General features: G+C 37.7%; 1 protein-coding gene across 2 annotated transcripts in view; it reads right to left on the bottom strand.

The window, feature by feature from the left end:
• The window catches only part of LOC126419185 (armadillo repeat-containing protein 2), a 175,352-nt gene extending 160,860 nt beyond the window's left edge, over positions 1 to 14,492 (bottom strand). For both annotated transcript variants that reach the window (XM_050086317.1, XM_050086318.1), the window contains exon 1: positions 14,331 to 14,492. The gene's annotated coding sequence lies outside the window, so the exon portion shown is untranslated. The remainder of the gene's footprint in view (positions 1 to 14,330) is intronic.
• Positions 14,493 to 15,012: the final 520 nt, after the last annotated feature.

The following is a 15,012-nucleotide window of genomic DNA, read 5'->3' as shown; positions in this document are numbered from 1 at the left end:
AGATTACCAGAAAGGTTGCAGTGGGATTTAGTACACAGACCTAACAATTGTCTAGAACAATATTTATGATATGTAGACTGGCTGGATAGGGTAGTAGAAAGAAACATGTACCATAATGATCTAATGATAGAGATGAAATTGGTAACAACTACAGAAACAGAGATGGTGGTAACTTTAATCAGGTTCAGCATGGTAACAGAGAGAAAAATTTGAACCTCAGCAGAACAGGAATAATGGGGATACCCAAGGACAATATAATAGGAGAAACAATCATAGAGGCAACTATTTGGAAAATGGTGGTCTGCCTCAATGGAGGTCCAGAATTTTGGGGTGATAAAATACAACAAGCACAGGACCCCCAATTTACACATACATTTAGACAATAATAACAGCATTAATAATGTAGCACAGGTATCTGAAATTGAACAGAAGGAAAATTAGATTTCTCATTTATGTTTTGTTCAAAACTTTTGGAAGACAATTTTTAATGATATTAATGTAGATACTAATTACAAACTAGAATGTCAGAGTAATGAGAATTTTGATGTAGTATGTACTAATGATTTCTTCTCTTGGTCAGAAAATAGTGTTATTGATATATGTAAAACAAGTGATGACTGTATTGGATCTGAATTAGGTGGTATTTTTTATGTAGATGTGAATGAGAGCTGTGAAATGACTGAAGTTGGTAAGTCTGAGACTGATAGCTTATTTCAAATGAATGTTGGCGAGGTGTGTGACTTTGACGGTGATGAGAATTGTGTTGTTAATGATGTTATTGATGAAGTAGTTTTGTAAGAATGTGATGATGGTGATGATGAGTATCAGGCTTTTGTGGAATTTAAGAGTAATGAAGTTTCAGAGTTATTTGTGAATACAAGCAAGGTAAGTGATGTTTTTGATTATGTAAGTGGAAGTCATAGAATACCAGTTCAGTCAAAGCACTTTTTCATTAATGTCATGCAAAGTAATGATCCCAACAGTAGAGGTGGGTTATCTAGCTTAGTGAATAATGGTGAAAATTTTTTGAAATTTGTTTGGGAGCATATTGATGGTAACACAGATAAATTTGCATTCTGGAATAAGTTAGCTGTGGTTACTCAAAATTTGTATCCAAATTCATGGAAAGAAGTGAAAGAGGTTCTAAGTAGGAAATGCAGTTTTGACAGTAATGTAAAAACTGGTAAGCAAAGCAAGTATGTAAGATGCCAAGTATTGTTAAAATTTAGAATAGAGGACAAGGTATTTGAACATGGATGCATAATGACACCTAGCCTAGACGAAAATATTCACTATGTCTGTAGATTTTAAAGACTATATAATTGTGTTTTGTTTCCCATGAATGTAGTCCATAAGATCATGCAGTTTTAAAGTTCTATTTTATCTACTGACTGTGGGAGATGATGAAACAACAGAGGGATAGGAGAAAGCAGAAACATGATGATAAAGGTAGATTTTCTAAGTTGGAAGTAGGAAATCCATAAGTATGTAATTTTTGTTTGTTTGTTCTTTTTTCCATTGCCATGAATGTAATATGTAAGATGATGTAGTTTTTGCAGTTTTATCTTAGCCATTGACTGTGTTTAAATCTATCTGTAGATTCATAAGACTGTACAACTGTATTTTGCTGTCTGGCATTTAGTATGTGAGTTGATGTGATTTTTAAAGTTTAGTCCTATCTATTGACTGAGCAATATCAATGATACTCTATATAGTTGTGTTCTGTAATACGAGGGTCACTCCAAAAGAAATGCACATTATTTTTGTAAAAATACAGTTTTCATTCTGCATGTGTGAAAGTTTTACAGTGTGTAGATACATCCTTCCTGCTTGTTTTCAAACTTAGTTCAACCTGTTCCCGTGAGTGGCACTGTCACAGCATGTCTTCAAGATGGCTGCTGCACTTGTCATTCGTCAGAAGCAACGTGCTGTCATAGAATTCCTGTGCTGTGAAAACAAGACAGTGGGAAACATCCACAAGAGGTTGAAAAAGGTATATGGAGATGTTGCTGTCAATCGCAGTACAGTTAGTCGGTGGGCAAGCAGGTTACGTGATGAAAGCGGGCACGGCAATATTGAGGATTCTCCTCGCAGTGGCAGGCCTCGTACTGCACACACTCCAGACAATGAGCAGAGAGTTAACGAATTGGTGACTGCTGACAGCCGCATCACAGTGAACGAATTGCCACACTACATTGGGATAGGGGCAGGAAGTGTTTGCAGAATACTGAAAGTGTTAGCATTAAAAAAGGTTTGTGCCAGGTGGGTTCCCTGGATGTTGACAGTGACTCACAAAGAAACAAAAAAACGGTATGCAGCAAACTTTTGGAACAGTACGAGAATAGTGGAGATGATTTCCTTGGAAGAATTGACAGGCGATGAAACATGGTTCCATCATTTTTCACCAGAGACGAAGAGGCAATCAATGGATTGGCATCATGCAAATTCACCCAAGAAAAACAAATTCATAACCATACCATCTGCTGGAAAAGTTATGGCTATGGTGTTTTTCGATTCCAAAGGACTCTTGCTTGTGGACATCATGCCAAGTGGAACCACCATAAATTCTGATGCATATGTGATGACACTGAAGAAACTTCAAGCTTGACTGAGTCATGTTCAACCACATCAGCAAAAGCAGGATGTTTTGCTGTTGCATAACAATGCACAGCCACATGTCAGTCAAAAACCATGGAAGCAATCACAAAACTCAGATGGACAACACTGAAACACCCACCTTACAATCCTGACCTGGCTCCATGTGACTATCATCTCTTTGGGAAACTGAAAGACTCTCTTGATGGAACAAGGTTTGAAGATGATGACTCCCTTGTGCCCACTGCCAAACAGTGGCTCCAACAGGTTGGTCCAGAATTTTACCGTGCGGATATACAGGCGCTCGTTCCAAGATGGTGTAAGGCAGTTGAGAGGGATGGAAATTATGTGGATAAATGAAAATATTGTTCCTAAAGGATGTATCTACACGCTGTAAAACTTTTAAACATGTAGAATAAAAGATGGATTAAAAAAAAAAATAGTGTGCCTTTCTTTTGGAGTGACCCTTGTAGATTTGTGCTGTAGAATTTAATACATATATGCCATTAATTGCAATTTTGAAATGGGACAATAATCATATTTGTACTGCAAAAATTAGGAATAGTATCCTAGAATATCTCTGTGTATTAACTTATTAGTCCATTCTTTTCTTGCATTTAACTCTGACTATTAATATTTCTTGTGTGAACACTTTTTAATCTCAACTGACATAAATCCCATATAATGACTCTGTAAAATGAAGATGGAGAAAATATCTCATTTGATGTGAATGAGATACTGAACAACATATTTAGTACACAAAACGTTACCTATCTGCTCTAGTGCGTTATGATGACTCTAAGGAGGAAGCTGACAGATGTGGGTAGATTTACTCCTCACACTGCTGTATGGCTGTACCCTGCTGGACCAGTAATTTTGCAAGCGATCGTGGGTGCTGGGTAACGTACTCAAGCACCTGTCCACTGGAATGTGTGTTGTGTCTGATATTTGTGAACTGTTAACCAAGATTGATAAAGACAGTGTTATTCAGCATAAATGCATGTTGTTTTTATTGGGGAATTGACTCTCCAATCCTTATGTAACTTGAAATCAGTATGTATTTTTTATCTTATCAATTGCAAAAGAATTTTCTAGGTCTTTGTGTACATATGTTAGTGTGGAAAACATTTACTAGTACGGACAATATAACAAGATGTATACATGTTTGTTTTCATGCTTTGATTTTGGTTCTCAAGCTACTGGATTGTGCTTTCATTCAAAGCCAATTAAGACTATGTCTAAAAATTTATCCTGAGTATTGCAGTATTGTATCTGATTGGATCATGAGTCGTGGAAAGACTCATGCTTAGCTTTGTTTTAGGTACCCCTATCGCGACTTTGTGTGTGTGTGTGTGTGTGTGTGTGTGTGTGTGTGTGTGTCTCCAAGGAGAACGTAGACCACTGATTGAAGCTGGATGCTTCTCACAGTTACTTGTTGCATATAATTGAACTTATTGATATGATTATGAACATCATACAGTTTGTTGTGTCGAAACTTTTTTGCTGGTTTGTACCTGATTGTGGTTTGAATTCATGGATCGATCCCTACATTGCAAGCTTAGGCTCTAATATTTTTTCTGTTATTTTGTCCTTTCATGAGTCAACACATCCGTGAATACCATGGTTTATATGGCTGCTTGATTCCTACTCATGATCGAGTATATTCTTCTGGTCTGTACCCATTATTGTGAGTTTTTTGAGTCATCTCACTTACTGTACGCTTAGGCTCTGAAATTTTTTCTCTTCTCTTTTGAACATTTAGAAGGTTGGCTGTATAGATCTTAACTTAAAGATTATAAATTCTAGTAATGTACATTGTTTCTGTAATTATTTGTATAGTTTAGTGGCATAATGTTGTTCTCTGTAATGTGTTATGTATCAGACACTTCTATACATCTATTTGCTATACTGGGCATCATTTTGTACACCGTTTGGAAAACCAATCTCTCACAAAATATTGTAAACACCCTGTTTCCATATTTTGTGAGCAGTGACATTGTAATGAATCATCCTCCTCTAACATTACATTCCTTTTTTTTTTCTATAGAGATACCATGTATTCTATTGATCATTGCATAGGTTAAAATAATCTCAACTGCTTCACTAAAAGAATTCATATGATTTTGTATACAATGTATTATATTTCTGGCTAAAATGTATAAAAAAGAAACTGAATTGTTATAATTGATATATGCTAACAGTTAAAATTACTCTTCTTTTAAGAATAATTGAATTTATGAAATTTCTGGCATACTTAAAAGTCATATTACTAATTGCACAATCTAATGCTAATTATTAAATTCATTTCTGGATTAATCTATGAAATAATGATATATTTTAGTGATGATTCATCATTCATTTTGTAAACTCTTTGGACAAATGTGAGTGCCGTAGAATATAAGGAGTGGTGGTCATGCCTCTGATCGAAATGCACATATTTTGCTAAACTTGTCAACAACAATGTAATCATTGGTTTTTATGGATATAGGACATTGTTAAGTCAGTGTGATTTAGAAGAATGGGATCAAATAAAAAGATATTCATAGCAACAGGCAACTCTTCAACAGTTATTTTGACATCACAAATCTAAGAAATCAAAATTTTCACCTGTAAGAAAGTACTCCTTGACAAGACTTTGAGTCATCGACAACAACAATGAGATAATGAAGATAAGTAAAAACTTCTTCTTTTGTAATCTGACTCCTCTTGAAGCTTTCAAGATTTGTGCAGGGATTGTGACTTTAATGGTGATGTGTGGGAGGGGAAGATTACAACCCCGAAGTTACACTTGCAATTAGACAATAATAACAGTGCTAATGATATGCTACACATATCTGAAACTGGACAGAAGGAATATCAGATTTCTCAGTTATGTTCTCATCAAAGGTTTTGGGATGCTATGTTCAATTATGGTGATGTAGAAGCTAATCACAACCCAAAATGTGAAAGTAGTAAGAATTTTGATATACTATATACTAATAATTTCTTCTCTTGGTTGGAAAACAGTGTTACTGATGTTTGTAAATCATGTGATGACTGTATTGGATTTGGACTATGTGATATTTTTGATGTGAACTATCTGAGGTTGGTAAGTCTCAAACTGGTGGCTTATTGCAAATGAATGTAAGTGAAGTAAGTGACTTTGATGGAGATGAGACTTGTATCATTAGTGATGTTGTTGATTAAGTAATTTTGGAGGAATATGATGATGATTAGTATGAGGTATTTGTAGAGTTTAAGAATAATGGAGTTTCAGAGTTATTTGTGAATAAAATTGACAACAGAGGTAAGGTAAGCATTGTATGTAATGTTGTAAGCGAGAGTAATGGAATACCAGAGCAGTCAAAACAGTTTTTCATTAATGTCATGCAGAGTAATGATCAAAAAACTACAGGTGAGTTGTCTGTGAATCTAGAGAATAAAGGAGAAAACTTTTTGGAGGTTGTTTGGGACCAGATTAATGCTAACATATATAAGTGCGCTTTCTGGAATAAGTTAACTATTGTTAGTCAGAATTTGTATCCAAATTGGTGGAATAAAGTCATAGAAGATCTAAGCAGGAAATGTAATTTTGACAGTAATGTGTTTTGTGTTCCTTCTGTAACAAGTGATGTTAGTTGTGCCATGGAATCTATTCATTGTGTTCAATCTTTACTTGACAACCCGAGTAACCACAGTAATGCTATATTACCAGTAAAGTTGATAAAACCCTGTGAAGACAGTATGGATGAAACTGAAAGTGATCTTTAGCATGAAGTTTATGGCAACAGAGATGATTCAGATTTTGGGTGTCCTTACATTAAAACTAAGATAGATCAGTGGGAAGGTAACTGTTTGACTGCTACAGGTAGCCCGATTTGTGATATATCTCAACAATTTAGGGAGAAGATCAAGTAGAGTAAGAATTTTGTGGAAATGACCATTGTAGGTGTAAAGATAAGAGGAGCAACCGGTAAGCAATACAAATTGGTACAGGTACTTTTAACTTTTAGTACAGAAGACAGAACCTTCGAATATGAATGCTTAGTGATCCCTGGTCTGGAAAAAAATATAATTCTCGACATGGATTGGATAGTGAAAGTTGAGGCTTGTTTTGGATGGAATGCTAAAGAACCTAAAAATAATACTAATGTGAAAACTAATTTCTGTTTCTCTAAACTGTAGGAAAAGTTGTAACTATCTGAAAAACATTGTGAACCAAGGCGAGTACCAAGTGTTTAGCCCATCCAGCTAGCCGTGCGATCTAACGCTCTGCTTCCCGAGCGGGAAGGCATGCTGGTCGCTGGCATGAATCTGTCCGGTGGATTAGTGTCGAGGTCCAGTGTGCCGGCCAGCCTGTGGATGATTTTTAAGGCGGTTTTGCATCTGCCTCATCGAATGCGGGTTGGTTCCCCCTATTTCGCCTCAGTTACACTATGTCAGTGATTGCTGTGCAAACACTATCTCCACGTATGCTCACACCATAATTACTCTGCCACGCAATCATTTGGGTTTACACTCATCTGGCATGAGATGTTCCAAGGGGAGGCGGGGGGGGGGGGGGGGGGGGGGGGGATTTCCACTGGGTGCCGAACCACACAATAACCCTAGGTTCGGTGTGTGGTGTGTGGTGGTGGTGGAGTGGGTGGACTGCTGTGGCCTGTTGTGGGGTTGTGAACCACTGAGGGCTCCGGTTGGACGAAGCTCATTTCTAGGTCCCCGGTTCAATGCACACATACTCACCAGGTGTTTGATGACAATATAAATTTTGATGAGACTGAGGATTAGGGTTTTGAATGTGAGGTAGATTCTAAAGTGAGGGAAGCTACAGCGCTTAGTGACCAACAAAAGGAACAACTTAGAAATCTGGTGACTGGTTTTGATCATGGTACCATTCAATCTCCATGATGATGGCTGGAGACAAGAAACACTGCTCAATGGGTTTATCATAAAATACACACTGCTTAAAGTGTTTATTTTCGCTACATAGTGAGTTGCTCGTTACCGTTCTTCCCAGCCGTCGTCACGAGGTATTGGTCTTATGAAGATTGTGCCACAAATGAAACTGATCACTTGGTTAATAAATTTTCAGTTTCAGTAACTTACATGTAATCCTAGACTGTTTGTATATAAAGCCTTTTATATTAATGTGATAGTTACACATTTCTTCAGTTTCTACAAAATAATAATTATAGTTAAGTTTATTTTTTTGTCAATGGATCATATTTCACAATGATATTAGGTATGTCATGTTGCCAGTTTATTTCAGTGTAATATTTCTTCGAAATCTGTCATTGTATACAACAACAATTTTTTGTACTGCATTATGTTAACAAATCATTAGTAGTAATACACTCGTGATGATATATGCTAACACCCAACATTAATTTACTCAACAGTACCGGATACGCAAGGACAGTAAACAAAGCCAAGTTGTTCGTTTATGACATATTGCTGACAATAATAAAACAAGTTTTACATTCATATAAACTAGAAACTAGCTTTTTAGATCATGTATGTTTATCAATACTGCAGAAAATTTAAACATTTATACATAATGAAAACTCATGGATTCATATCTGCCCAAAATACACTTAGTCTGTAAGTTCTCTTCTGTATTTTAAGCACTGCAGTTTGTTTTCCTTTCCATCTTTCAGTAAATTTGTTTCCAAAGGAAAAGGAAGTGTTTTACTTCACTTTCAACTTTACATTTGTCCTATGGATTTTCCTGCAAGTACCGTTTCGCTTTATACCAACATCCAGAGATGAGATAATCCATCAGTTTTCTTTTGTAGGTGCTCAGTTCATTTACGCTAAATGACAGTCTATTATGAAATAAAATTCTTGCATTTGTGGTGTTCCTATCTGTCATTTTCAACATTTTGCTTGATATATGATAATTTTCTCTAGTTCTTTTGTTGTGGTCATGAAAACCTCTGTTTAGAGGTGCTGTACAATTTACCATTAAAGGAAATATTGCCTCATATATATAGAAACTTGGTGCAGTTAATGTTTTAAATTCTTTGAATTTGTTCTTTCAGGATTTCCATGGTGTTTGTTTTCTTTTGCATCTGATGGTCTTCTCATGAAGCTTTAAAATTCTCTGAATGCATACATCTGCAAGAATTTTTGTATTTCATTTAGATGGCTAATGCTTTTTCAACAGTAAAGATGTTCTGGCTTTGCAATGGACAAATTGTAAAACAGATAGAATAGCAGGAAGATCTGAAAGAGCAAAGTGGGTTTAGAGGAGGAAGATCATTCTAACAACAAATTCTGCCTAAAACAACTAGCAGAAAAAATAACAGCAGATGGGGAATGCACATTATATTTATTGATCTGAAGATGGTTTATGACAGTGCTCCAATGACAGACTGATGGTACTCAGTGTGACAAAAAAGTATCTTCAGTTTAAAATAGTGCAGTGAAACATTATAGAAAGGGCAATAGAAGTAGAGTCAAAATAGATAACTGTATGACAGAAGAGTTTACTCTTAACAAGAGATTGTACGTCAAGGATTTTGCATCTCTCTTGTGTTGTTCAAAACATGTATTGATGAAGTCTTTAAAACTTGGAGGAGGAAATGTCAAAATATGGATCATAAGAGTAAGCTACGGGAGTATATACAGTATACTGTTTGTGCACAACCAACCAATTGGAGCTGAAGATGAAGAAGATGTAAGTAATATGTGTAGAAAATAAGTGATAGGCTATGATGAGTAAAGTATGGTGGAGGGGAAAAAAAACACAGTAGGCCTATATGTTCACACGAAGTATGACTTGTATATTAGTTTATAAGTCATACTTCCAGTGAACATATAGGACTACTTCATACAAGTGTCACATTACGAAATAAAATTTCAAACGCAAAAGCCATAATTAAGTAGCTGCATCCAGTATCATGGAATTATGGTATCTAAAAGTTAAAAAAAAAAAAGAAGTGACTGTGCAAGCGTTTTGTGAACAGAATTGTGTCGCTTGGTGCAAAAGCGTGGTCGCTAACCAACAAAGTGAAATAAAGGCTATGCACAATGGAAATGCATAAGGTGTTGCATAAACCTCAATAACGGACATAGTAAAGAATGAAAACATCACTAAAATAATAGAAATAGATTCAACTTTGGTGTAGTGGGTAGGAAGTAAACAAAGAGCATCGTACAGTCATTACGGTATGTATAGATGGTAACAGAATACCAGTAACTCACAAAGTCTATCGGGAGGGAGGAAAAAGGGTGAAGTCCTAATAGGCGCAGACTGTGACGGAATGCAGGAAATTAAAGAGGCTATGGTACAGCTCCTCTCCCCATGAACTATGGACCTTGCCGTTGGTGGGGAGGCTTGCGTGCCTCAACGATATAGATAGCTGTACTGTAGGTGCAACCACAACGGAGGGGTATCTGCTGAGAGGCCAGACAAACGTGTGGTTCCTGAAGAGGGGCAGCAGCCTTTTCAGTAGTTGCAGGGGCAACAGTCTGGATGACTGACTGATCTGGCCTTGTAACATTAACCAAAACGGCCTTACTGCTGTGGTACTGCAAACGGCTGAAAGCAAGGGGAATCTACAGCCGTAATTTTTCCCGAGGGCATGCAGCTTTACTGTATGGTTAAATGATGATGGCGTCCTCTTGGATAAAACATTCCAGAGGTAAAATAGTCCCCCATTCAGATCTGCGGGCGGGGTCTACTCAAGAGGACGTCGTTATCAGGAGAAAGAAAACTGGCATTCTACGGATCAGAGCGTGGAATGTCAGATCCCTTAATCGGGCAGGTAGGTTAGAAAATTTAAAAAGGGAAATGGATAGGTTAAAGTTAGATATAGTGGGAATTAGTGAAGTTCGGTGGCAGGAGGAACAAGACTTCTGGTCAGGTGAATACGGGTTTATAAATACAAAATCAAATAGGGGTAATGCAGGAGTAGGTTTAATAATGAATAAAAAAATAGGAGTGCAGGTAAGCTACTACAAACAGCATAGTGAACGTATTATAGTGGCCAAGATAGACACGAAGCCCATGCCTACTACAGTAGTACAAGTTTATATGCCAACTAGCTCTGCAGATGACGAAGAAATTGAAGAAATGTATGATGAGATAAAAGAAATTATTCAGGTAGTGAAGGGAGATGAAAATTTAATAGTCATGGGTGACTGGAATTCGACAGTAGGAAAAGGGAGAGAAGGAAACATAGTAGGTGCATATGGATTGGGGCTAAGAAATGAAAGAGGAAGCCGTCTGCTAGAATTTTGCAATGAGCATAACTTAATCATAGCTAACACTTGGTTCAAGAATCATAAAAGAAGGTTGTATACATGGAAGAATCCTGGAGATACTAAAAGGTATCAGATAGATTATATAATGGTAAGACAAGAGATTTAGGAACCAGGTTTTAAATTGTAGGACATTTCCAGGGGCAGATGTGGACTCCGACCACAATCTATTGGTTATGAACTGTAGATTAAAACTGAAGAAATTGCAAAAAGGAGGGAATTTAAGGAGATGGGACCTGGATAAACTGACTAAACCAGAGGTTGTACAGAGTTTCAGGGAGAGCATAAGGGAACAATTGACAGGAATGGGGGAAAGAAATGCAGTAGAAGACGAATGGGTAGCTCTGAGGGATGAAGTAGTGAAGGCAGCAGAGGATCAAGTAGGTAAAAGGACGAGGGCTATTAGAAATCCTTGGGTAACAGAAGAAATATTGAATTTAATTGATGAAAGGAGAAAATATAAAAATGCAGTAAATGAAGCAGGCAAAAAGGAATACAAACGTCTCAAAAATGAGATCGACAGGAAGTGCAAAATGGCTAAGCAGGCATGGCTAGAGGACAAATGTAACGATGTAGAGGCTAATCTCACTAGGGGTAAGATAGATACAGCCTACAGGAAAATTAAAGAGACCTTTGGAGAAATAGAGACACTTGCATGAATATCAAGAGCTCAGATGGAAACCCAGTTCTAAGCAAAGAGGGGAAAGCAGAAAGATGGAAGGAGTATATAGAGGGTCTATACAAGGGCGATGTACTTGATGGGAGATACGATACTGCGTGAAGAGTTTGACAGAGCACTGAAAGACCTGAGTCGAAACAAGGCCCCGGGAGTAGACAACATTCCATTAGAACTACTGACGGCCTTGGGAGAGCCAGTCCTGACAAAACTCTACCATCTGGTGAGCAAGATGTACGAGACAGGCGAAATACCCTCAGACTTCAAGAAGAATATAATAATTCCAATCCCAAAGAAAGCAGGTATTGACAGATGTGAAAATTACCGAACTATCAGTTTACTAAGTCACGGCTGCAAAATACTAATGCGAATTCTTTACAGACGAATGGAAAAACTGGTAGAAGCTGACCTCGGGGAAGATCAGTTTGGGTTCCGTAGAAATGTTGGAACACGTGAGGCAATACTGACCTTACGACTTATCTTAGAAGATAGATTAAGGAAAGATAAACCTACATTTCTAGCATTTGTAGACTTAGAGAAAGCTTTTGACAATGTTGACTGGAATACTCTCTTTCAAATTCTGAAGGTGGCAGGGGTAAAATACAGGGAGCGAAAGGCTATTTACAATTTGTACAGAAACCGGATGGCAGTTATAAGAGTCGAGGCACATGAAAGGGAAGAAGTGGTTGGGAAGGGAGTGAGACAGGGTTGTAGCCTCTCCCCGATGTTATTCAATCTGTATATTGAGCAAGCAGTAAAGGAAACAAAAGAAAAATTCGGAGTAGGTATTAAAATCCAGGGAGAAGAAATAAAAACTTTGAGGTTCGCTGATGACATTGTAATTCTGTCAGAGACAGCAAAGGACTTGCAAGAGCAGTTGAACGGAATGGACAGTGTCTTGAAAGGAGGGTATAAGATGAACATGAACAAAAGCAAAACGAGGATAATGGAATGTAGTCGAATTAAGTCGGGTGATTCTGAGGCAATTAGATTAGGAAATGAGACACTTAAGGTAGTAAAGGAGTTTTGCTATTTGGGGAGCAAAATAACTGATGATGGTCGAAGTAGAGAGGATATAAAATGTAGACTGGCAATGGCAAGGAAAGCGTATCTGAAGAAGAGAAATTTCTTAACATCAAGTATAGATTTAAGTGTCAGGAAGTCGTTTTTGAAAGTATTTGTATGGAGTGTAGCCATGTATGGAAGTGAAACATGGACAATAAATAGTTTGGACAAGAAGAGAATAGAAGCTTGCGAAATGTGGTGCTACAGAAGAATGTTGAAGATTAGGTGGGTAGATCACGTAACTAATGAGGAGGTATTGAATAGGACTGGGGAGAAGAGAAGTTTGCGGCACAACTTGACTAGAAGAAGGGCTCGGTTGGTAGGACATGTCCTGAGGCATCAAGGGATCACTAATTTAGTAGAGGGCAGCGTGGAGGGTAAAAATCGTAGAGGGAGACCAAGAGATGAATACACTAAGCAGATTCAGAAGGATGTAGGCTGCAGTAAGTACTGGGAGATGAAGAAGCTTGCACAGGATAGATTAGCGTTGAGAGCTGCATCAAACCACTCTCAGGACTGAAGACCACAACAACAACAACAACAACAACATGGTACAGCTGCATGTGTAACTGTCAGTTTTGTGGATTATGAGAAAACGATTACCACAGTCCTGCCACAAATTTAGGCCTATTGCGTTTTGCAGGATATTACATCAGTCAAGCGTAGCATGAATTTCAGATGCGTTATCATCTTCTAATTATTCAATTCTAATTCTCAAGTTTGTTCAAAACACGTTTTGTTACCTCTCCGACTTTCACGAAACTGTGTAACGAAATCGCAGTCCGTTTTAATTTTGATTCTTTTTCTAAGCATAATTTTGATGACGACGAAACTAATGACGCCAGATCACTTAAGATGATATCAAGCATGATTTCACATTCTACTGCATTTTGAGGACGAAAAATATTCTGGATGGTTATACTGCGATACTTTTCATTAACGCTCTACCAATATTGTTAAATAATCTCTGAAATTTTGTCGGTGGAGCTTATATATCACATTATTGGTATCGGTAAGTTTAATTAAATTAACGAGTCCTCTTTTTGTCGAAGGATACGGCACTCGTAAATGTGAACTCAATTTGTGATTGTTATGCCAACTTAACAGTTACTTGCGTACAGCGTAACTGACAAGCGTCATAATGAAAAACCGTTACAAAACGATTCATTAGAAGCCTATGGCAATGCAAAAAGGAACGTGACCCAAAGTGTCTAGTGCCGAAAGGTACGGTATTTTAATTTAAAAAAATTTTTAACTCTCAGGAAAGCTAAGACACAAAGTGTTAACACTGTTTAAACAGTTCTTGAATGACATCTACAAAATAGTACCAGAAACTGGATAATAAGCTGTGACTGAACAACTGACACAAATAAAATGTACGTAGCTGCTAGCACTGTCAACTGTTATCTAGCAAAATGAAATGCTTTAAAGCCCAGAGTATGTCATTTGCGGTAAAATCTTCACCAGTATTTTCGATCCAGTCGTGCTACTATAAAGTAGTCCTCCAGCGTTCCACCACTGAACTAAGAAAAAGTACAGTGAAATTCGTGCTGCGTTCCTGTCACGTGCTTGCCACGCTATCGGGAAGCACAGACTTGGAACTATTGTACTGAAGAATGCCGACGAGCCTAACGACAATGTAAACGCCTGAAAGGTTTTAGCGTAGATCGCGCGAGTCTACAGCAGAGAAAAATGTATTCTACACAGGCCTGATAGAAGAACTTATATTACTACGCCAAAACCTACTTACAATGGAAGATATCCGTTGCTTTATAAGGCTGGGTCTTACACAATTAAGTTCACATGACTTCTACACCAGAAAACTTGCTTCCTCAGACACAGGACTGAATAACATAGCGCCCAGCTCAGGGCTGTGGTCGCTGCTAGAGCTATTCCATGAACACATTGCATTTCGCTGCGTCGCACGACGCTTCCACTAGCTATTGATTTCTGTACCCCCACTATCACAGTTGTGAAGGAGGAGGAGGAGGAGGGGGAGTGTAATCAATATTCCTAAAATAAGCTGTGTTCCTCACGGTGTCTTAATTGCACTTGCTGGTATTTACACAGGGAAAATAACGCGTTGAAATAGTGTTTAATGTCTTCTTTATATTGGCTATTTAAATGGTAGATGATAATTCTGTGCATTTTGAGAGTCCTTTTCGGCTGTTATATACGCCAGTGTTGCTGCAACTTTATTCTACGCATTGCTTTACCATCATGATAAAACAACAAATGAAACAAACGTATGATGCCTTTCAGCCATGTGCGTCGCATCTGGGTGTAGTTTGTTTTGTGAGTGGTATTTGTATGGTTTGAAGTTCTTCCAACTCCCCGTACGAGCCATGGATCGAATTTGGATCCGCATTTCTAACGACGCACACCATTTGGGACAATGCGTAGTTATCAATTAGCGTGACACGGTGAAGGCA

This window comes from Schistocerca serialis, chromosome 9 (assembly GCF_023864345.2).
Source record: "Schistocerca serialis cubense isolate TAMUIC-IGC-003099 chromosome 9, iqSchSeri2.2, whole genome shotgun sequence".
NCBI lineage: Eukaryota > Metazoa > Arthropoda > Insecta > Orthoptera > Acrididae > Schistocerca > Schistocerca serialis.
Note: the sequence above shows the minus strand (reverse complement) of the source record. Positions and strands in the feature narration are given on the sequence as shown.